The 25,470-nt window shown below is 38.2% G+C and overlaps 1 long non-coding RNA gene across 1 annotated transcript in view; it reads right to left on the bottom strand.

Moving 5' to 3' along the window:
- Nucleotides 1–203: 203 nt before the first annotated feature.
- The window catches only part of LOC129460602 (uncharacterized), a 43,156-nt gene continuing 17,889 nt past the window's right edge, over nt 204–25,470 (bottom strand). Inside the window, exons 3-4 of the long non-coding RNA XR_008650274.1 lie at nt 7,016–7,218; nt 204–876 (exon numbers count right to left, since the gene is read on the bottom strand). This is a non-coding gene — a long non-coding RNA (uncharacterized lncRNA). The remainder of the gene's footprint in view (nt 877–7,015; nt 7,219–25,470) is intronic.

The raw sequence follows: 25,470 nt of genomic DNA, 5'->3' as shown, positions 1-25,470 counted from the left end.
TCAAGCTATGGCTTTGAAGTATCACTGATGTTTTCCAACTCATTTCCTAAGGAAAGAAAGCCGGCCAAAGCACTCCAAGAAGATAAACAATATTTGGCCAGTGGAAATCCGGAGTCTAAAGACAATTAACTGATCAAATATTTTCTATCAGAAAATCATACAAAATCACATAGTTTATAAAAGAGTTTCTCCCACTACAGTCCTTTTAACAATAAGGTATTAATTAATTTATTTTCTCTTCACCAGTAAAGTAAGAATACACCAGATAAAAGAAGCAACCCGTTAACTTCAGCAGGGATGAACTTCAACTCCTGGTAACTTAAAGCAGATATTTTTTGGCTTCCTCTGCTATCTAAAACCAGAGCAACAAGAAGATTCTCCTACAGCAAAATCTTATTTACAGTTAACTAGTTTATCTTATCCTCTGCTAGCTTTCTCTCTATCAATTTAGGTTATCTGAGCACAACTGAGCACGTAGAAAAGTCAGCCCTCGATTTTCCAAGGGCAAACAGGAAAGTATAGTCGCTCGTCTTCTGACCATTGTCCTAGGATCTGTAGTATCTTTAATTAGTATTGTGATTAACCTCATCGTGATCAGTTGGGGCTAACGTTTTTATTCATCTCCTGACCCGTCTAGCCTCGGAACTCTCCTGAGTTTTCAGTTGCAGACATCTTCAGTATGATTTCCAGGTCCCTAGTAACTTAAAAACTTATCTATATAGACTTCTGTTTCTGAATTTATAAAATAAATATGATGATGCATTTTATAAGAGCACTATGACCGGGTATGGTGGCTCCCACTTGTAATCCCAGCATTTTGAGAGACCAAGGAAGGAGTTCAAGACCGTCTTGGGCAACACAGTGAGTCCCCTGTCTCTACAAAAAAATAAAATAAAGACCATTAGTTTCAGTTGCATATTTCTTCAGTTAAATGAAAGTAGGCAAATCAGACATAGTATTTTGGGTCAGTATTTAGCAATGGGTTATTCATGTTTAGTTGTAAGATGGTACTTAAAAATGTATTTTCACCCAATAACAAAGCACCATAGAAATTAGAAATAATGTAATTTAGTATATTAAGACCTTAATTTCTCTCATTTAATTTTCTCATTATTTGTGGGTTTAAAACCCCATACTCCTTTGGAATGATCTCAGTTTATTTTAAAAACTTTGGATGGTGTTCTGAGCGATACTCTACTTTAGGCTTGTGATTAAAAAGAGGATATTTGAGTTCTAAAATCTTTAACAGTATATCAATAGAGGTTAACATATTGTGCAAACTATAAAAAAAAATCTATGAATATTAGGGGGCGGTATCTCTGTGACTTAATTTGGGAGTTTTGACAAAAAATTGCCTTATTGGCCACTGGAGGTCACCATTGTTCTCTCTAAACTTTGGAAACAGAAAAAACAAGAGGCTCAAAAGCATGGGTGGGTATAGAGGTGGGGAAAATATTTTTCCCTAATGGTGTTATTAATAACATTGAGAAACTTAATGGGCTGTTTTATGTGGCAAATTTCTGTTTTATCCCATTATTGATCTGTGATAAATGCAATAGGAATGCTTTCAACATTTTAAGATTCCCTTTAAATTCTTATAATTTGTCTGATTTCAAATGACAGAAATGAAATTTAAAATTGTTTTAGAACTCTGAGTTTTAAGTGTTTTCCCTTTTTACATTATAACTGAATCCTAACTTTCATTCTTAGAATGTTTTACAAAAATAAAATTGATACGTATCATCTCATTTCTCTGGCATCTTAGGTTGGATTTCCTAGGAACAGAACCTATGACAGGAATTCAGGCGGAGCTGTTTTAGGTAAGGAGAGCCTTCAAGAGAAGAAAGAGAAGAGAATAGGACAGGGCAGGGAAGGAGCTAAGCAGGAATGTGGTCTCAGCTGAAGAGGAGGTTCAGCCTCAATCCATGGGGAGCAGAGCTCTGGAGCATAAATTGCACCTCATGGTGGGTTCTGCCTTGAGGCAAATGCTCCACCAGTTTCTCCCTGTCAGCCTGTCATTAGCTGTGGGTTGTAGAAGGCTGGGGTGGGATGGACATAACTCCTCAGGCTTGAAGAAGGAAATTCTCCAGAGATGGGGTAGGTGTGAGCTGTGAACAGCTGTCATCTCAGCAACTGAGGGGTGGCGCCATAGCAGGTGCAGTGGATCTGGGCGTGGCAACACCAGCAACATCCACAAAGAGAAGCAAAACCTTCAGTTATTAACCTCTGAGTTAATCAAAAGTAACCACTTGATCAATTTTTTTTTTTTTTTTTTTTGAGACGGAGTCTTTCTCTGTCCCCCAGGCTGGAGTGCGGTGGCGCGATCTCGGCTCACCGCAACCTCCACCTCCTGGGTTCACGCCATTCTCCTGCCTCAGCCTCCCGAGTAACTGGGACCACAGGCACCCACCAACATGCCCGGCTAATTTTTTTGTATTTTTTAGTAGAGACGGGGTTTCACCGTGTTAGCCAGGATGGTCTCGATCTCCTGACCTCGTGATCCACCCGCCTCAGCCTCCCAAAGTGCTGGGATTACAGGCTTGAGCCACCACGCCCGGCCACACTTGATCAATTTAAGAGAGTATCTGTGTCAAAGCCATTTTTCTTCTCTTTAATTACTTATTAATCAAATTAAAAGAACTTACTTTTTCCAAATAAGAGAAAGCTAGATTTGATGGCTGATTCTATCTGTAGTGCAAAATAAATAAATAAATAAAAATAAATAAAAATTAGTAACTGGACTTTTATAGGCCTCATTTTTTTTTGAATATGTAAGTAAAATTGGCCAGGCATGGTGGCTCACGCCTGTAATCCCAGCAATTTGGGAGGCTGAGGCGGGCGGATCATCAGGTCAGGAGATCGAGACCATCCTGGCTAACACAGTGAAACCCCGTCTCTACTAAAAATACAAAAAAAAAAAAAAATTAGCTGGGCGAGGTGGCGGGCGCCTGTAGTCCCAGCTACGCGGAGGCTGAGGCAGGAGAATGGCATGAACCCTGGGGGGCGGAGCCTGCAGTGAGCCAAGATTGCGCCACTGCACTTCAGCCTGGGTGAAAGAGCAAGACTCCATCTCAAAAAAAAAAAAAAGGAAAATTACAGCAATTTTTACAGGTATAAGAATTAGAAATTTGTTTTTAATATAAAAGATATTAATATGTCAAGATTTATTAATATTATAAGTTCTCTAATTGGCATAGTACTACTTCCCATTTTATTTGTAGGGTAGAATTTCAAAACTACTGGTGCAGGAATAACTGGCAAAGAGGGAGCATTTCTACTCTGCAAGATACAATCTTGGTCCTTTGCATTTGGAGTCATTTTTTACCCTCCCAACACTGTCTGCTAGACAGACAATGTGATTTCTCTTTCTTCTGGGAAGGAACTAGGCCCAGCAATTTTGAGTGACACCTAAAATTGTGCAGCTACTAGGTAAGAGCCAGGATTTGAACACAAAGCTGAACTATTTCCATTAGCATCAGGTGTTGAATTGCTGTATTTCAATCTTCTGATCAGTAAACTGTCTACCTAATTTGGATAAACAACTTATAATGAGAGCATTTTTCCAGCCAATTCATCTTGGTAATAAGACAGTTTGCTTACTTTAGCTTATAGACAATTGTCCCACAGAAAGTGCCAAAAGAATATAATGGCAAAGGTTCTTTTATATTTCTGGTTTATAATTATATATCATTGTCGTCAATCCTACTACCGCTAAAGAAATTCAATTCCTTCAATGTTGTCTTTTTCAAAAACTATACAGGCTGGGTGCTGTGGCTCAGGCCTGGAATCCCAGCACTTCAGAAGGCCAGGCAGGAGGATCGCTTGAACCCAGGAGTTCAAGAGCAGCCTGGGCAACATGTTGAAACATCATCTCTATACAAATACACGCACAAAAATTAGCTGGACATGGTGGTGTGCACCTGTAGTCCTAACTACTCAGGAGGCTGTGGTGGAAGAATCACTTGAGCACAGGAGGTCAAGGCTGCAATAAGCTGTGATTGCACCACTGCACTCCAGCGTGGATGACAGAGGAAGACACCCTGTCTCAGAAAAAAAGACTATACAACAGAGCTCTGAAAAAAATCACACTTTCAGGTACTTGAAGAAGAGAAAAAAGTTGTTTCTATTTCTTTTGTTTTCCTCCTTCCTAAATATTGTTTCTTTAGTCCTTTTTACATAGCGTTCCCCAGTTAGTTGATGATCTCTTCACCTTTTCTCTGAGTTCTCAACATCAAGGGTTAAAAACAGGTCCATGTTTCTCTTAGCGCATGTGCCCAGCATGATTAAAAAGGAAGGCTTACTTCATAGGTGCAATAGACTGAAAAGAATTATGTTTTAAATTTAATAATTTCATATTGCTGCCTTTTACTTTATGGCTCATTAGGAATACCAGGTCTATTATTTTCCATATTTTTTTTTTTGCCAGTGTTTCGCCTATTGCTTTTCTGCTGTGTATGCGTTTTTCAATTACTATATATTATTTCTTGCATTCCTCATGCTTTTTAAATTACTCTTCCCAGGACTCTACTGAAACAGACTGAGGGAGGAGGTTGGGTGATGATGGGGGTAGCAGAGAGGGTTTGACTGTTTCTTCATATGTCCTGTGGGAGGTATCTGGCCTTAATTGTTGGTGAATATTTCACTGATGTCTCATTTAAATGTGGGATTCATAATACATCTTTCATCCTCAGCCTTGGGTCCTGGCAATTAATTCCAGGGCAACAGGAAACATCACACCCAAAGTTTTGTCATAAACATATGATTTGATTTAACTTCCTTTTTTTCAGTTGGGGAAACTAAAGCTCAGAAAGTTTAAGTGACATGTCCAAAGTCACACAAATGGTGGAGGTAGAATTGGTATTGAAGCTTAGGCTTGTCTGGCTCCAGGCACTGCACATGTTCAATAACAATGACTTTACAGAGGCATGAGAATTCCTGGGATAGTGTCTTAGGAAACTTTCCTATATGTTCTAATATAACGTGTTAGGTGAAACATCAGAGTATAAAATATACAAAGACATCCAGGTCTACCCCTATATTTGGGGGGACAGAGCCAAGAGATCATATGGGTGCTCCTAACCCTGCATGTGCTGCCCCTATGTTTTCTCCACATCTGGCTGTGTCCCACACCGTGAAGAATCTCCTGCTGTCTCTTGGGCCTGAGGTTGCCTCAGCAGAATGAATCTGGGGAAGGAGACTCTGCAAACCCCAGCAGCAAGCAGAAGGCCACTTTGGCAGGAAACATCACAGTCTTGAGTACCTGCCAGAGGTCTAGAAAAATGGGGATTGTGGGTTACAGATGGTTCTGTACCCTTGCCACACAGACTTCTCATAGTAAGAGAGGGCTGCAGCTGGCAGAGGAGCAGTGCAGGCCAGGACAGAGGCCCCAGTGCCTGGGACAAAGGAAAGTACTGAATATGGCTCTATAGGATGTCCGCTTCTATAAACTGACACAACTTTATTATTATCAAGCCACCCAACGTACAACTGCTAAACCTGGGCTGAGGCTAATTTACTATTATGCACCCATTTGACTGTGGGAAACCTACTTCTCTTTGCTGATGCCAAATATGTAGCCACTTCAGTGGGCTGTCGTGCTAATGAGAGTAAGGAGTTGGTTAAGAAAAAGGAAAAATAAAGCATCCAGAGCACCCTTTTTGCTGCTGGCTATTACATATATTTCTTTAATTAAATATTTACTGAGCCACTTTGTGCCAGGCATTGGAGTTATGTAGGAAATAAAAATAAAGAAGATGATATTAATGCAATAATAGAAAAAGACAACCTACTATGTATAGACATTGAGCACAGTTGCAGGATATTGAGGTTACCTCTTTAACCAAACAGACATGGTTCCTGCCCTTATGGAAACTTATAGATTTTAGGCACTTAATAGACATTAAGTTAATGACTTGCACATATTAATAATTGCAGTTGTAGTAAATAGTGTTGAGAACTTTTGAAGTGTGTGAGAGTGTATTTTATTTGCTGAAATGTGTTCCTCTGAAGTTCTGATGTTAAAGTACTAACCTCCAGCATCTCAGAATATGATTACATTTGGAGATAGGGTATTTAAAGAGACAACTAAATTAAAATGAGGCCATTAGGGTGGTCCCTGGTCCAATATGATTGGTGTTCTTTTTAAAAGAGTTTAGGACTCAGTCATGTACAGAGAAAAGACAATGTGAAGATACGAGGAGGAGAGAGTCACAGAAGCCAGGGTAAGAGGCTCCTTTCTTGGCCTCAAGAAACCAACCCTGCTGACATCTTGATCTAGTGTCAGAGGCATCTGGACCAGAGCAACTCCATCTTGAATAGAAGCTGGGAAAAATAAGGCTGAGACCTACTGGACTGCATCCCCAGACAGTTAGACATTCTAAGTCACAAGATGAGATAGGAGGTCAGCACAAGATACAGGTCATAAAGACCTTGCTGATAAAACAGCTTGCAGTAAAGAAGCTGGCTAAAACCCGCCGAAACCAAGATGGTGACAAGACCAACCTCTGGTCATCCTCAATGCTATGATAGCACTCAATGCTATGTCCCAGCACTATGACAGTTTACAAATGCCATGTCAACGTCAGGAAGTTACCCTATGTGGTCTAAAAAGGGGAGGCATAAATAATCCACACCTTATTTAGCATCAAGAAATAACCATAAAAATGGGCAACCAGCAGCCCTCGGGGCTGCTCTGCCTATGGAATAGCCATTCTTTTATTCTTTTACTTTCTTAATAAAGTTGGTTTCACTTTACAGACTCTCCCTGAATTCTTTCTTGAGTGAGATCCAAGAACCCTCTTTTGGGGTCTGGATTGGGACCCTTTCAGGTAACATTAGGACTTCCATCATTTAGGACTGTGAGAAAATAAATTTAGTTTTTTAAACCATTCAGTCTGTGGTATTTTGTACAGTAAGCTCAGGAAACTAATATAGTTTGTAACAGGGAATCCACATCTAGTGAAGGGTGACTAGAATAAAACATTTTTGAGACCCAAAGGAAAAAATAAATCTTTACCTGGACATTCAGCAGACCTGACGGGATGGGACAGGTATAATTCCTCGCAGAAGGTGGCAGAAGGCATGGGCAAAGCTCCTGAAACAGAAGTCTGAATCACGGATGAACTGGGAAGAAAGTCAAAGTTGAGCCACAGTGATAAAGGGGCTGAATGGCCTTTAAGCAGTCAATTTGGTTGGTACAGGCTGAAGCCAGTGTGTTTCCTAGTATTAAAAAAAAAAAAAAAGAAAAAGAAAAAGGAAAGAAAACGAAAAGAAAGAGTGTGAAAATTTGATTTACTTGATAGATACTCCTAGATAGTTGGAAACTTTCGATTGATGATACACATGATTTTACTTATAAATAATTGAGGCGCTGTAATATTTTAACAAGAAAATTTAACGGCAGATTCAGAATCTAGGAAGCCAGGTCTTGTTTTTAGAGTGTATATTTATTGACACCTAGTGGCAGGATTCTGAGTTGTTCTAAAATACTCTTGAAAAATACTTTGTTCACAGTACAGATTTCAAGTCATTCCCAAAATGAATTTATTCATTTATTCTACAACTAGTTACTGAATAAATTTATGTAGCCGGCACTGGTTTTTTTGTGTGTGTAATTCAACTAAACTGACCTCTGTTCCCTGCTTTAACATAATGATAATACAAATTCAATCATGGCAGTAGCTTCCATTTATTAAGCACTTACGGAATACCACTCAGCTAGGCAGTTTTTTAAGGTTATCTCATTTGACTTTGACAACTAAGCTCAAAGCTCTTATCCTTTTCTCAGATGAGGAAACTGAGGCTCAGAGAGATAAGATAACTTGCCAAACTCAGACAGCCAATTAATTTAAGAACTGCTGTTAGGTCTTAAATGCCTGACTGTAAAGTTCATGTTCATTTCACTGTACCACACAGCATCTTAAACAATTTTTTCATAAATTCACTTAACACATATTAACTTGTTTAGTTGATATATTTATTTAAGATGTGTGTGTGTGTGTGAGAAAGTGTGTGTGTGTTTATGTGTGTGTGTGTGTGAAAGAGAGAGAGAGAAAGGCTTATTATATGTCAGGGACAAATACAGATTCATGCATTCAGTCACAAAATATTTATTGAACGCCTACTATTTACCATGCGTATGTTGAGTGCTGGTAATATAAGAGTTGACATAAAAGACCCACTCCTTGCTGTCAGTGTGATTAGAGCCAAACAGGGTAGAGGGACATTAATCATATTAATATTAATGTATGCAAATTTCAAGCTAAGATATACTTTTGTAGAAATGAAAGTTCAAGTTTGCATATTATAAGGATTTGAGTGCTCTTTAGGATTCAAAAAGCGTTTCTTCTAAGATGTGCTGCTTCAGCTGAGGTCTGAAGGATGAATATGAACTAAATGTGTGTGTTTAGAGGAGGGAGTGCCAGAGGCAAGCAAGTAGGTGAGAGAAGTGTTGCAGATGGCTGGGCAGCACATGCAAATGGCCTGTGGTAGCAGGGAAAAATGCACAGTGAAAGAGCGAAGAGGGAAAAGCAGTAGTGTGGAGTTAAATGTGACTGGAGAAGTAGGTAGATAATGGGGAAAATTACTATGCAGCCTTGACCATTGTGAATAGTTTCACCAATGTCATGGCTCCAGAACTCTTCATCTGCCTCTAGATACTGCAAAGGAAAATCTTCCCACAGTGCTGGGGGAAAGGAAAGTTAATATACACCCAGTTCAATTTCTGTAACAGAATCTTAAAGCAAACTGGATGCTGAAAAAGTTACCCACACATTTCTACTCTTACATCCCCCTTGAAGTAGAGATCAGAAACAAACCAGTCTTCCTGAATAGTAAAAATAAGTGGAAATCCAGAGACAGTATTTCTGGTGCCAATATAAGAATATGATGGAATAAATCAACTGTTATAAACAAATTCGGGTTAAACATGTGAACGCTTCCTCCTTGGCACCTTGTTCCACAGCGCTCACAGAGAGTGACTGAAAGTGGTGCATGAATTCAGCACCTGCAACTGAAGTACACAGGTTCTCACACTGGGACTGACTAGGCAAATAACTTGACCCACAGAGAGCAAAGAAAAGCAGGGAGTTGGTGACAGTCCACCCAGGAGCGGCACTGAGCCTAAGGATTCCCACCCCCAGTCAAGGAGGGACTATTAGGAGTACAAAATGCAGAGGAGGAAGTATTCACATGTTTCGCCAGAATTTGTTTATAACAGTTGATTTATTCCATCATTAACAATCCTCATCTCTCTGGTTCCAAAGATTAGAGATCCATGCACAACTAACCCCAAGGGTTTGTTGCAACAAACAGATTCCAGATCAGGTAGACTCTGACAATGACATCTATTGGATGTGGAGACATGGGTCTAGCATTTGGAATCAATTGATAGCTTCTGCCAATTTGGGCCAAAAACCCTGACCCAGATTTATCTTAAAGCACTCTTCCTGAACAAATTACCAAAACCAGGAGGTGGTGTGCACAGAACAGCACAGTTTCTTTCCTACTTATCTTGTTCTAAATCCTAAACTTAATATTCCATTGCACTAATAACTTCTGGATGGCTCCCATCTGCAGCCAAGACTTTAGACTCTTGGAACCTAACCTGACTCTCCTGCCCTCTGCCTGGAAGTTCTTTCCTGTCATCATTTTTATCAGTTCAAGGTCAGTTCGTTGTTACTTTTCCTTCTCTCATATCCTTAACTTAGTAGAGAAGATTTGGCTAGCTGTCCTCTGAGTACCCATTCTCTACTTCTTTTTTAGTAGTAGAACTTAAAGTAATTTGAGTCAACAATGTTCACAGCTAACAGACTGTCTTTCCTAGCATCCCTTTCAGCCAGGTACATATGACTAACTTTTGGCCAGTAATGTTAAGTTTTTGGCAACAATTTTCAGAGAGGCATCTTGAAAAAAAATTGGCGTGCAACTAGAAAAGTCTGATTTCCTCCTCTGTTCCTTCTTCTTTCTACGTTGGAATATAGATGTGATGCCAGGGCCTGAGCTCTCCATTTTGAGCTAGAAGGTGACCATGAGGATAGAAGCCACATACAAAAGATGATACAAGAGAAAGATAGAGGAAGACTCCATGGGGATAATTTAGGGGCCCTGGGCTTTATAGCTCTGGGTTTATTTTGCATAAGGAAGAATTACATTTCCTCCTTGACAGACAATTTTCCTTTCCAGTCTTTGCTTCAACTTACACAACTCATGACTTATATACTGAAAGGATAGGAAGTGATCTAATTCAGTGAAAGTCATACCTTGTGAGGGACTACCTCTGTGGGTACAAGTTGGAGGCACCTCAAGCTTTGGCTTACAGAACTATATAGAGCCACTTTTCATTCTCAGAAATACATACCATCCCTTTGGAATCCCTGATTTTTCTGACCTTCTCCCTGAGAATAATTTCACTATTTTGAATATGGTATTTTCAGGAAGGCCCACAGGCTGGGCCAGCTATGACTGTCTCTCATTAGCATTTGATTATCTAATTAAGTATTGGTGTATGCACGCATATGAACTATTATGTCATAATTCAAAAGGTATTCATATTACTTGTCTGCAATGGTAAATTCTTAGGCCAGGAATGTTAACCTGTGAAGAGGACAGTATGTGTGACTTTCAGAACAATTCCACATGGTGGCAGCTTCTGGCATGCTCATGTTCCTCCTGTGGACTAAAAGTTGGCATCTGAAGGACATGGTAGAACTAACGAGGGATATGATGGGGCTTCAAGGAGGTGGTGGAGAAGCAGGAACGCACTCCAATTGCATTAACATTTTCCTTCTTTGAACCAAATGTCCCAGGTTTTATACTATGATAACCGAGAAGTCAATGAAACCTCCAATAGGAGTCACAAAACCCAGAGAAAATGTTTAGTTCCCTATAATTAATAGGTTCAAGCACACTGGTGATCGTAGGCACTTTTTCTGATGCAGTGATTTTCCCTTGTTGGGACACTATATGCCTAGCGTGTTTTTTCACAGAGGTTTGGCCGGATTGGAAATCACCAAGGGATAATTTCAAGTCTTCAATGCCAAGACAACTGGCATCTGAAGGTGTTATTACTTGTGTCCTTTCAGAGTTCTGCCAAGAATAATTACACCACTAAACCAACTAACCCTACAAAGTAATATATATTTCTCAATAATCTTTTCTGTTAATTAATGAAAACTGACAGTAGTCAAAGAAATAATTGAGCATCCTTTTGAGATTGAAAGAACTCACTGGGTATGTATGTATGTTATCAGTTGTTTGCTTTCACTTTTGCCCTCAGCTGGCATACATATTTGATAGTACCCACTTCTCAAGATAAGCCTTGACAGTGGTCTTGAAGACACTGTGCAAGGCTGCTTGACCTAGGTGCAGTTTCCTGGTCTATGTTAGTGAAATCCTTCAGTGTAGAAAAGCCTTAATACATCTGTACTTTGTTATATTTCTTATGAGCCACCATAATGGCAGATGCCTGAAGACTACTGCATGGAGAAACTGGGCAATTAATTAGTATCCAATTATTATTCTTAATTTTTTTATTATACTTTAAGTTCTGGGGCACATATGCAGAAGGTGCAGGTTTGTTACATAGGTATGCACGTGCCATGGTGGTTTGCTGCACCCATCAACTTGTCATCTATATTAGGTATTTCTCCTAATGCTATCCCTCCCCTAGCAATTATTAGGATCTTATGAGTCCGTGATTATAAGCGATGCAATCTTTTTGCAAACAAATATTCTTCTACATTCTATTGGCCACAGCAAATCACAAGGCAAACTCAGATTCAAAGGAATGAGGAAATAGCCTCTTGGTGGGATGAGATTCAAAGTTCCACTGCAAAACACATGAAACCGAGAGGCAGGAAAAACAGGAATAATGCCTGCAATCAATCAATCTGCCACAGTAAAATAGCACAAGGTGCCAAGGGAGCATATAGAACATGCATATATTCCAGCCTAGAAAGTCAGATCTTTCCCAGAGACTGCAATTTCTGGGCTTAATCTTGAATGATGGTTGTCACTGAAAAGGCAAGGATGAGAGTCAGAGGAGGGGAAAGCACTTCAAGGCATGAGTAACCTAAGCAGGCATAAAGTCAGGACAAAGTACCTCTTTGAAAAGTATGGTATTCGTGGTGGGCAAGTGAAAAACGAGAGAGGCAAAAACCAAGTTCTTAAAACACAGTCAGCCTTTTATGCATTTTGGAAATTCTCTACGCTTGCTTTCTTTTCAAATTATTTTGTTACCTTGTTATCTGTCTAAAAACTTAAGTTTTTCTGTTCTCCTTGATGTGCAGAGGCAGAGGAAAACATACCCAGGAATAATGTAATTTTTGCCTTTCACTATGCATAGAAATATCTTTTTTGACAGAGTTGTCCTCACTATTGTGTTTTGAAGGGCGAATGAACATTTCTTCTCCTGAGATAGCCCAGAAGGGAGCCATTTAGAATGCCTGATGTGTGGATAGATGGCCGTCAATCAATATGTCTACAAAGCAATTCTCTGAATGCCAGAGGATGGTGAAGAAAACTAGAAGGAATTTGAAATGAGAAAGTATGACTTTTAGGCCATTAAGGTTTTCTTTCAAATACCTGGTATGATGAAAGGGAAATAGAAAAAAACTCCAACAGCTGTTAATACATGGAACTAAAAGACGAGTGTGTAATATAGAAATTGATAAAGCCATTAGTCTAGATGAGCTTTCATAAAGCATTTGATTCTCATCATTTTCTATTGACTCTTTAGGGTATAACATATTTCACAATTTAAAATTATCTTAGTTTTCATAATTTCAAAAAATATCAAATTTTATTAGATGTTACGAAATAGTGGCCCCAAGCCAAATTATTTTGTCATTTGTTTGGAATGAGATCCATGAGTTCCTGAAGACATATGACCAGAACTAAAATATTTTGGTAACTATAAGATAATATTGTTCTTTTTAATAGTTTTGTTTTTCAGGGTTTTAGCATTTCATATACATAATTTCCTTTTCCCAATTGCCCTCACCTATTTCCCTGGCATACTACTGTTATTTACCTGAGACTTAACTCATGTTTATTTTTGCCTATATAAAGCTTATTCTGTCTTTGCAACCCTGCTCCACCCCAACTCACAGAACTGAACACTCTCTTTTTATGTGCAAGCACTGAAGTTGGCACCAGTCTCTGGGATCTACTCTAATATCTGTTATCACAACACATTGCACATTGTATTAACGTTTTCTTCATTATTAGACTGTAATTTATTTAAGAGTTAAGTCTGTGTTTTCTTACTCTTTGTGTCCTTTCTTTCTGTGGTGATGACATAGCAACTGCCCAATACATACTCATGGAAGTTAACTTATGAATAAATAAGTGAGTGGCTTTCAACTGCAGATGCAACTTTGAATGAGATGGCATCTGTTTCCACACCAAAAAAATTTAACATAAAACATAATATTTAGATTTCATTCAATAATTTATTATTTTTAAAGTCCTTTTGCATACTCCATCATTCAACTGATACTTACAACAATAATATCAGCCCCATTTTAAAAGTAAGAGCGTTCATGTTCATAGTAAGTCATGCAACTACATGAAAACTCAAGTATTCAGCTAAAGACACACAGCCTATATTGCACACTGTTGAGAGAAATAGCAACTAAATGGGATGGCAATTCTGTGATTAACCTCTGTAACAAAAAGATTGGGTCATTTCTTTTCTTCTATTCATTTTTCTTGTGTACAAATAAGGGGTCTACAAGGTGACCCCCAAGTTCCCTTCAACTCTAGCATATGAAATCTGCTCACTCACATACTCATTAAACGCTCCGTCTCTGGCCACCACATCAACTGACCACGAGATGGCGATGCAGCTTAACTCAGCACCCAGGTCTGTAAACCCCCAGCATCTAATGAACGCCGTGCCCAAGGCAATTTCCCATATTCAGCAAATTTTAAAACATAGACATTCTATCATATTTGAGAACTCACCACCTCCCTTTTCAAATATGACTTCTGGCATGGAGAAAATGTTTCAAGATGCCAACCATCCCTAAGATCAAACAAGAGGGACATCAACTTGAGGCCAGTGCTAGTGAACAGACCAAGAAAGCTCATTTACATGACGGAAGACAAAGTATAATATCCACACCAGGGCAACTTTACCAGGTAGAAAAATTAGAGACTATGCATCTTCATCAGACTTTAAATTTTGATACTTTCAACACTAGATTTGTTCTCTGTTGAATCCCTGTAAATATTTAGCGTGAACAAATGCACTAAGCACCAACTAGGAGTACCTCAATACGATGGGGTCTAGGGAAGAGGTAGTCAGTCTTCTGTAAGAGTTCACAGTCAGACTCATATGTGTAACATATGTTTAATGAACACATATTATGTGACAAGCTCATGTGTTAGGTCTCAGATAAATAGCATCAATAGTGGCTACTATTATGTTATTTATTGATTGCTAATTGCCACAACATATGCATAGCACTCTAAATTTCAACTCATTAAATATTTATGAAAACATTACATATTAAGGGCTAGTAGCCCTATTTTACAGATAATGAAAGGTAGGCTCAAAGAGGTTAAGGCAATTTGCTAAGATTACTACCATTTACTAAGATTACTGCCATTACTAAGATTACTAAGTCCTGGTTTTACAATAATGGAAAAGCAAGGACACTGGGGATAGAGGAAAGGCATACGCCAGCAAACAAAACACATAATATTCCTGACAATAACTAGAAGTGCAGTCAAGGACACTTTCAGAGCACAATGCTTCTTCCTTGCCTTGGTCCCTGAAATTCACTTCCACTGGTTCAGAAAAAGAAAAAAGTAGGATTTCTGATTTGTTTTACAGTATCCATTGTCTACCAATTCTCTCATGGCAGTATGGTCTTCAGCTGGCCCACTTGGTGATTCTTAATCCAGAACATTTTATTACCTCATTTGCAACCAGTGATGCTACTGGGCTTGTGCTCTTGGAAACATTTCACAGGCAAGACTCCTCTAACCCATGCAGAAGCTAGAAAGATGGCAAAGAGACACGTTCTCAGAATGATATAACAAGAATCCTTCATCAAGGCTTGGTTTGTATCTCTGTTAAAACATAGTCAAGACATGGAATCAACCTAAATGCCCATCAATGATAGACTGGATAAAGAAAATGTGGCACATATATACCATGGAATACTGTGCAGCCATAAGGAAGAATGAGATCATGTCTTTTGCAGGGACATTAATGGAGCCGGAGACCATTATCTTTAGCAAACTAACACAAGAACAGAAAACCAAATATTGCATGTTCTCATTTATAAGTGGTAGCTAAGTTATGAGAACACATGGGTGCACAGCTAGAAACTGGGGCCTTTCAGAGAGTGAAGTGTGGGAGAAAAGAGAGGATCATGAAAAATAACAAATGGGTAACAGGCTTAATACCTGGGTAATGAAATAATCTGTACAACAAACCCTCATGACACAAGTTTACCTATGTAACAAACCTGTACATGTACCCCTAAACTTAAAATAAGTAAAAACAAACAGAAAAAAATAGTCATTTTTAAAAGTTTATATCCCTTCTACCAAGGAGCATAATTAATTCTGGCCATAATTAGAATATATTTGCTGTATAATTAACTGAAACATAAAATAATTCTATAATATACCAGGGCTCTGAAATAAATACTGTTTTTTTCTTGACTCGGAGTGTGGGTCCCAAGGTATTTTTGTCCCATGTCAGCTGTTCTAGGGTGTCACATTCTCATTTCAGTTCTCTTTTGTTTTAGCTGTTATTTATATATTTGCTCGAAGTATCATATTTATTGATTTTTTTCCCACAGTTTGGTTCTCACTACATAAATCTGGCTATATTACCAGTACAGTAACTCTAGCCCTGTGGGGACAATGTGGCATAGAAGTTGAAATCCTTAACTCTGGAGACAGACTGACTAGCTTCTAATCCTACTCCTGCCACTTATTTCATGAGCAATCTTGGGAAATGTGCTTAACCTCTCTATGCCTTAATGTTGTCATCCATAAAATGATAATGATTCATTTTTGACATACAACAGAGTTAGAAAGCATCTACTATATTCCACACAATGCTCAAGTAAAAATCACTAAATAAAACAGACCCCAAATCCCTGCTTTTGTGGGAGATGACAAGGGCAATGCACATCAATGGAATTTGTGTCCTTATAGGCTCAAGGGAGCTCTCTTATTCCTTCCACCATCTGAGAACACAGTGAGAAGTCCCCAGGCTTCAACCTGAAAAAGAGCCCTCATCAGAACCTGACCATCAGAACGTGGCACTCCAATCTTTGTCTTCTGATCTAGATTGTGACCTAAGTCAGGTAAATACACCTGGCATACTTCTTTAACATTTTTATACAATCTCTATGTACTGTGATTTTAGATGTGCAATAATTTGTACAATGGTTTATTCCCAAGAACAGATTTTTTTTGTGTGTATACTTCCTTGCTTTAATAAATATATAATATAAATTTAAATAAATTTCTATTTTGTATATTTGTTTTTGTTTTGTTTTGTTTTTGTTTTTTTTTTGTTTTGTTTTTGAGATGGAGTCTTGCTCTGTCGCCCAGACTGGAGTGTAGTGGCACGATCTCGACTCACTGCAACCTCCAACTCCCAGGTTGAAGTGATTCTCTTGCCTCAGTCTCCTGAATAACTGGGATTACAGGCACCCACCACCATGTCCAGTTAATTTTTGTATTTTACTAGAGACAGGGCTTCACCATGTTGGTCAGGCTGGTCTCAAACTGCTGACCTCAAGCTATCCACCCACCCCAGCCTCCCAAAGTGCTGGGATTACAGGGATGAGCCACCACGCCCAGCCTATTTTGCACATTTGTAAAGTACAAAGTAAAATGAACATTTTATGGAGTTTGTATTTTGCATACCCAATGCGAGAATTAAGTTTTAAATAAATAAACCTATAATATTTTATCTGAACAAAAAAAAGAGCTGTGATAAATTTATATTGCTCATAAGCTACCAAATTTATGGTATTTTGTTATAATAGGTTAAAGAGACTAAGACAAATAAGATTTTGGACATCTTTTCATATCCTTATTTGGTATTTGTACATCTTCTTTGATGAGGTATCTGTTAAGGTCTTTAACCATTTTTAAATTAGTTGTTAGTTTCTTATTGTTGATTTTTAAGAGTTCTTCATGTATTTTGAGTAACAGTCCTTTCTCAGAACTGTCTTTTGCAAATATTTGCCCTAGTCTGTGGCTTATTTTCTCATTCTTTTGACATTAACTTTTGCAGTACACGATGTTTGTTCCATCACCATTTACTGAAAGAACAATCCTTGCTCCATGATACGGCCTTTGCTCCTTTGTTGTATTGGGCTATTTTTGCATTACTACAAAGGAATACCTGCGACTGGGAAATTTATAAAGAAAAGAGATTTAATTGGCTCATGATTCTGCAGGTTTTATAGGAAGCATGCTGCTGGCATCTGCTTGGCTTCTAAGGAGGGCCTCAGGAAGCTTACAATCATGGCAGAAGGCGAAGGGGTAGCAGGCACGTAACATGGCAAAAGCAGGAGCAAGTGAGAGAGAGAGAGGTGCCACTCACTTTTAAACAGCCAGATTTCACAAGAACTCACTCATTATTTTGAGGACAGCACCATGAGGATGGTGTTAAATCATTCAGGAGAAATCTCCCGCCATGATCCATTGACCTCTCACCAGGCCCCAACTCCAGCATTGGGGATTACATTTCAACATGAGATTTGGGAAGAGATAAATATTTAAGCTATATTATTTGTCAAAGACCAGTTATCTATATTTATATGAGTCTATTTCTGGGATCTCACTTCTTATCCATTGATATATTTGTCTATTCTTTCACCAATACCATCCTGTCTTGATTACTGTAGCTTTACTCTATGACCATTTAAATATTATATGCTTGTTATAGTATTTATAAATGTTTGTAATTTCCTATTTTGATTTCCTTCTTCACTCTAAGAGTTAGTGATAAATATCTTTTTAAAACTATACACATACAAATTTTAGAGGCTTTCACTTAACCTCTTACATATTATTTGCTTCTGGAATTTGAGATTTCCTGTGTAGCTTATTTAATGGTCAGTTTTTGTGGACACTTCATAAGTAAAAATGATTCATCTTAAAAAATTATTCTATTAGAAGCCTACTTTTAAAAATTATGATTGATAGTCCTTTATAAATTCCTTTTTTTGTTATTGCTTTCCAATTCTACTTCCTTACTGGCAGGGTCCCAATGTGTACTGGGTATCCATCTTTCTTGAATATTGCTCAGAGGTAAACATTGATAAATAATCCAATTGCATACTCTCTTGCCCTGGGTAGTAGTTGATTTAGGGATATAAATATAGCCCAGTGCTGGGCAATGACATGTGAGAGGAAGTCAGTCGAGGTCATTTTTAAAAGATTTCCTTTCTTTTATAAAGCAGCCCAGAAATAATCATTTTTGGTCCACTGAATAGGATCTTGTCTGCATGTGAGCCCTGAAATGTAGCAACCATCTTGTGACAACGAGGAAAAAAATAGTGGCAGAGCAGTACGAAGGAACAGAGCCTGGTTCCTAATTCTATTCTTCAACCACTGCATTAATCGAGCTTCCTTGTCACAGGACATTTGGCAAATCAGGTATCCATTCACCTTTTTACTTAAGATACTTATTTTCAGGTGAATTTTTGGCACTTGCAGTCAGAACATCCTCTCTGGTAAAAATTTTGTAACCAAAGTGAGATTCTATACGTAATATATTCTCAAATATGAAATTGGCAGATAGGATCATCTGAAGGAGTGAGGTGAGGACTAGGCTATTCAAGTTTCAAGGCTGGTGCCTTGCTTTGCTCTTGCAAAATCTTTGGTCACTATGATGCTTATTGTGAGTTGGGTTATAGACTATGTATTATTTTAGTGGGAAAAATAGCTATTTCTTGCATCTTTCAGTTTTGTTCTAAAAGTGGAATTGCTAACAAATAAAAACATAGCACACCTACTTAACTTTAAATATTGACTACTTTTATAAATAATAACTACTTTTGAAGTATGAATATGTCCAAAATATTACATGCAATATACCTTATATTACAAAAAAATGTTTTCTGAATTTCAAATTTAACTAGGCATAGTGTATTTTTTTCTGGCAACCCTAACTAGAAGAAAGATATCAAGCTAAGATGAAGGAAGCATTCCTGGATGCAAAAAAGGAAGGAAACAAAGAGAGGTCCTTTTGCCCATGACTTACAGTCTAAAATCAACTAAGAGCCTCATAACATGAAACATTCAAGGACTGAAAACAAAGCCAAACAAATTTTGTATTACAAACTAAAAATATAGGAGGAATAAATCCAATCAAACAGCCTGCACCCGACAAAGGGTAGCATTTATTATATACAACTGGTAGGGGAGATTTGTTAAAAGACTTGTGCATATATTTCCAAGGCTAGTTTTAAAAACAATTACTTCAAAATAAAGAATATTAAACTGAGGGACAGAGGTTGGGCAGAGCACAGAGACTAGTGTCTGGGAAACAAAAATTCTCAAAGATTATAAATATGGAGCTTTGCTTGTTGGACTCGAAGTCTACTGTAGAAGTGCCTGCCAATTATCTCTCAGTATTTCTTTCTTTATTCCTGCTAGTAATAAATGCTCTTAATTTTAAGTGCAGCCTTTGTGACTGAAATTCTCCCCTTCAGTGCAATGTGTGTGTCAGTTACTGTGCCAACTTCCACATCACCCTCTCTCTTCAGATGCAAGGACCGAAGACAACTGTTGATAGTAGCTGCCTCCAACCCCTGACAGCTCATCTCTGCTTGTGAGAGTGACTAATATACTATTGTCTTGTAAAATTTACCACATTTTAAATTAATTTTGATAGAGCAACTAGCTAACACAGAGATTAATGCATGGATATTTATTATTTTATAATAAATATGAGGCAATTGAATTACAGTCAGGCAGTGAATAGCAAACAAATAGATATTGCAGCCCGGAGATCCAGTGACTTTTGTTGTTCTGTGACAAACCATTTGGTAAAAGTGTTGCCTGTGAAAGCTTGAAGCAGACTTTTGCCTAGAAAGCACATAGCCAACTCTAGGGGAACGACTGAAGTAAAAGAGAAGTGAATTGTCCACATTCGCATGGTTTAACTAGAATTTAAGTCTTCTGGTTGACTGTTCATTAAATTATAATACAAAAGTAAGCTCCATTCAGCCCCACCACGGAAAAATCTATAATGGATATCCTTCTAGTGACTGTTCAGTTCCACTTCTATTAAAGTAAAATGTATTCCTATATGATGTAGAAATATTATATTATGGCCTATTAGGTGAATATTTTCTACTTTCATTAACAGTAAATATAAATATAAAGTTACATTGGGTGCAGGAATGTGGACAAAGATTTCCTCCTTGCCCATGCCATAATCAGGTGCCTCTGAACTCTCTTCTCAACTAGGTCCTGACTTTTGGGCTTCTGTGTTTTTGCGTTGTCCAATATTAGAAACAATCTTGATAAGTCGGTTTAACCAGAACCTTCCACCCTCAGTATCTGATCATACTGTATATCTGAGCAGGTTCCTCATTCCCCACCATTCCTCATGTAATGTCTGATCACCTTGGCCTGCCATCAGCAGGAATTCTGTTACATTGGTTTAACCAGAATTGCCTCTTACCCTGATACCTCCTCTTGGTGTGTTTCTGTCCACTGACCTTCCTACTACAACCTGGCTCACAGGCTATAAATTCCCAGTTTTCCTTATTGTATATGGAGTTGAGCCCAACCTTTCTCCTCTATGGCAAAACCCATCTCAGTGGTCCCTATAGTTAATGAAATGGTCTTGGGTAAAGTCTGCCCTACTATTCAACAAGTGTTGTAAATATTTTTTCTTTAATAATTAATAGATAAAATGAGACTTAACAACTTAGCTCTCATTCTTGACGTTCCTATTATTTATCAACTAATAATGATGTAAAACAGAGCTGGAAGAAGAGCACTGTATGTGACTTTGTTCCCTGAACCCTCCACCAAGCCGTCTCCCTCTTGCCCCTGCCATCAGCCAACACACATGGCTGTTTAATCACAGTGATGTTTCACACAGTAAACCTCCACTTGCTCTTACAATCTTTCTCAACCCATCTTCTATACAGTGTTTCTTCCTAATAGAGTTTTCCAGTTCCTAATGTGACAGGAGATGGAATCTATTAGGCTTATGATGGGTCCAGGGATATTTACATTTAATAGGGGTGCTTTTATGACACAGATGACTTTAAAGTTTAAATTTCCCAGCATATGAGAAGGCATACATGACACCACAATTCTATAGCCTCCGTAAAGCTGGCAAAGGGCTTCTAACTCTTCCTACTTACAAGGACAGTTCTATGTTTGATTTCCCATGCATGTCATCTATTTGAATTCCAAGAGTCTGCGATTTCAAAAGAGTTAACTAGGACCAGAAAACCCTCTCATTTTTGCTACCAGCAGCAGTACCTTCAGTTTGAGCTGGTAAAGAACAAGATTTGAGAGCAAATATCCAAGAATAACTACCATTTAGGATTTTGTAATTGTTCTTAGCAAACTTTAGAAGTGGCAACCATGTGATGTGCTACCAGTTGTAACTTAACTCCCATACTTATTCCAAGCAGAACTGGAAAACTCATCTTAGAAAAATGAAGAGCTATTATCATTCTTTGCATTTTACCTTGGCATTTTGGCATTCACCTTGGAATATTTTTCCCACTCTCGTTATTCCAGTTTTTCACTGTGGCTATGGGCTGTTAATGCCATTATTTCGTTATTTCAAAGGAAAAAAATGTTATATTATTTTTCAGGGAATATTCAGCAACCCAAGTCTACAATTAGTGTTTCTAAGCACATGCCAGTTTCTATTTCTCCTCTTCACTTTAAGTTGGAAGAATCCAAAGCAGTATTTCAAAATCACTTTTTGTTTGTGTTAAGATTTTTGGAGAGCATCTTTGTCAAAATTATTTAAATAACTAATCAGAAAACTATTTTCTTTCTCTAAATAAGTCAAAATATTCATCCTCTTGCAATCAAATTTATGCTAAGAAATATGTGAAAATCAGAAAAGGATAGAATTATGTAAAGTTTGAAGAAATCTTTTAAAGAGCTATTGAATAATTTTACATTCTGAATGGATTCAGGAGATGGATAGAATAATTTAAACACAGTTCTGGATGCCTTTAATTCTATGACTTTAGTCTTAGAAGCAGGGAAGAAAAAGAAACATTACATTTGATTCAGTTTAGTTTGTGATTTTGATTAATTCAAGAATTATAAATTCATATCTGTATTTTATGCCATCTAATATAAAAGGAAAATTTGAGATATGCACATGGATTGTAACCTTCTGAAACTGATGGCTCAGGCCTTTAGAGTAGCCAGGTATCTAGGCAAAGGACACCAGGAGCCACCAGCCTCTAACCAGGTTTTCCAATACTGGATGCTACCAGGACTTTTATGGGCAAAACAGCAGTTACCCCTGATTACGTGATACTGGAGGCATAGGCTCTGTGGAGGCAATGCATTTGGGTTTTACTTATGCAACCAGTGCTTTTATTGGGAATGCTATCTGTGTATATGATATGCTTTCAAAATTTATCTTTAACTAATAAACCAAAGGCTAGCTTTGGTATAATGTAGAGAGGACCAAAACAGGATTTATTATAACTAGGTCCATAACTATTTTGCTATATTCAGTTATTAGTCATATCACTACTCATTACTAATGAGCAAACTGAAAAAGTTGGATTATTCCTATGGTCTGAGAATGGTTTAGTGAAGACAGCAGACAGCATTGATTTCAGAGAGATACAGGTTACAATTTCAGCTCTGCCGCCTTTTCTATGTGCTACTTCTGTCTCTATTTTTTGATAAATAAGTTGGAAGTAGAAAAATCAACCTTCTAGGATCATGAGAATTAAATGAGTTAATAGAAGTAAAGCTCTGAGCACACAGAGAAGTAGTGACAACTCTAAGTACTGCAGGTTTAGGTTTAGTACTGTGCGTGTTTCTACAAGTGCCTTCTCTTTACCCCCATTCTACCACAACCATCACACATTCAAATCTTACACTCCAGTAGAACCTTTCTTCATCCTATCCAGGGAAAGGTGAAACTTATGGATTCATGAGCTGTAGAAAAGGAGAAATTAAAAACAAAATCAAATATTGTAAAAACTGTTAAAGAAAAAAATGTGAGAAGGTACAGGATAAGATCTGTGTTTGGGGGACTCATCTCTCATTCTCCTTCTCAGCTGTGTTTATGGCAATAACTCCTTTCATTTATTCATCCATTCAGTTTGCATTGATTAAGCTATGTGCCAGGATCCTGTCCTTGTTCCTTGACCTACCTCCTTCCCAAGTCAGCAGAGACTAAAAATTTGTTTTATGAGTTAAAGTATTGAATATTTTGCTGCTGGTTGTTATATAATTTTGATTTTCTCATTTCTAAACACCAAAGCAGCTTTTCTTTGTGTACCTCCAGACTATTACATGACATGTAGTTTGCATTTTGGATATTTTCTTTACAGTCTCAACCCCCTATTTAGAATATTTTCCAAGACTGTTTTCTGGTTACTTGCAATTTTGAACTTGAAAAGAACATTTATTCAAGTTTCTGTGATTTTTCTCCACAGGTAAAATCTTATCCCTATTTATGTTTAATTTGAAATGTGCTGAAACATAATGGGAAGCCAAAAGTTCCCAAAATTGGGAGAAATTTTCATTTGAAAACAGCGATGATCCATGCGACCTTCCTATCAGTCATTAACCCTATGCTATTTATAAAATAATATGCAGAAGGCAGTAGGATAGAGGATACATAGATTCTGGCCCCAAATTCCTCAGTGGTGAGATGTGAAAGGAGTTAACAAATCTAGAACTCAGTTTCTACACCTTGAAGATTGGGGAAGAAAAATACCCTCTTTCTCATGAGAGGATTATAAAAAATAAAATTAGATCTATGATAGAACCTTGGTAATTACAAAGTGCTTTACAAGAAACATCAGCAATTACCATATCCTGCTTGAACTAGGCCGGACCATTAAAGCTGGTCTAGATTGGACCATTGAGAGAATGATGATTTGGAATAGATTTTGTTTACTATAGAATCAGCAAACAAACAATGCATGGTCAAGGATGCTAGCAAGTAAGCCTGGCTCTTAAGTCCCTCCATTTATCCTCACAGGACGGTGCCCTGAGCTTCAAAGTCAGATTCGGCAGCTCCCATAGTGTGGGAATCTACCAGGACAGAGGACCCCAGAACCTTAAGATTTCTGCCTTTTGTGCCTTTTTCCATGGAGGGATGGGCATGGAGAGGTCATGCACATTAACACTCAATGGTCTAACAACTTTCCATGAAAGGAAATTTTTGCTGTGCCACTCATGCCTCCATTCACAAACCATTTGTTTCCATTTGTTATTGGGCCTTCTCGAAGTTTCAGTCATCTGGCCAGCTTTATCTGATCACTGTGACACCTGGGGCTCTTGAGAAAAAAAGAAAGATTCTCTCTTTGACCTCGGTCTCATAGAGGTTACTAGTGTAATCAATGGAGAAGACAAGGCATGCCAGCAACCACCGAGGAAACATTAGACATGATAGAGACAAGAAGACGCAAACCCAAGCCTGACTCTGGGATAAATTGGGTTATCAGACTTGTTGTTTTCCCTTAGATTGCTCTAACTCTTCAGTCATGCCCCATTCTGAGAGGCCTCTCCTTGCACTAGTTTTCTACTCTACCCTATATTAAGTATACCACAGTGCCTTAGGTACCACGTATGTACTCACTTAGGTACCATGTACATGCTCACATACATAAAATATGCACCTCCTGCATGGCAGGCACCTACCCATCCTCCTATTTCTCCATGGATGTTATCTATTTAGTCTTTCTCATTTCATAGGCATCTCAGTCTTCAAGATCAGTTTTCCATAGTACAGAACCCTCTCAGTCTTTATGAAATGCAAGGCAATGGAATTTAACAGAAAGACCGCTGACTTCACAATTACATAGAACTGAGGATGCATCCTGACTTTGTCACTTAGCCACTGGGAGATGTTGGGAAAATAATTTAATCTATTTAAGCTACTGTTTTCTCGCTAGTAAATCAGGCACTGTGAAAATAGCTGAGTGAACTGAATGGCTGGTGTGAGCACTACATGCAATTTTTTTTTTTTTGGGACGAGTCTCGCTCTGTCCCCCAGGCTGGAGTGCAGTGGCGCGATCTCGGCTCACTGCAAGCTCCGCCTCCCGGGTTCACGCCATTCTCCTGCCTCAGCCTCCCGAGTAGCTGGGACTACAGGCGCCCGCCAACACGCCTGGCTAATTTTTTGTATTTTTAGTAGAGACGGGGTTTCACCTTGTTAGCCAGGATGGTCTCGATTTCCTGACCTCGTGATCCGCCCGCCTCGGCCTCCCAATACATGCAATTTTTAGATGACATGCATAT

Source organism: Symphalangus syndactylus, chromosome 13, assembly GCF_028878055.3.
Source record: "Symphalangus syndactylus isolate Jambi chromosome 13, NHGRI_mSymSyn1-v2.1_pri, whole genome shotgun sequence".
Taxonomy (NCBI): domain Eukaryota; kingdom Metazoa; phylum Chordata; class Mammalia; order Primates; family Hylobatidae; genus Symphalangus; species Symphalangus syndactylus.
This window is presented reverse-complemented; position numbering and strand designations above follow the sequence as displayed.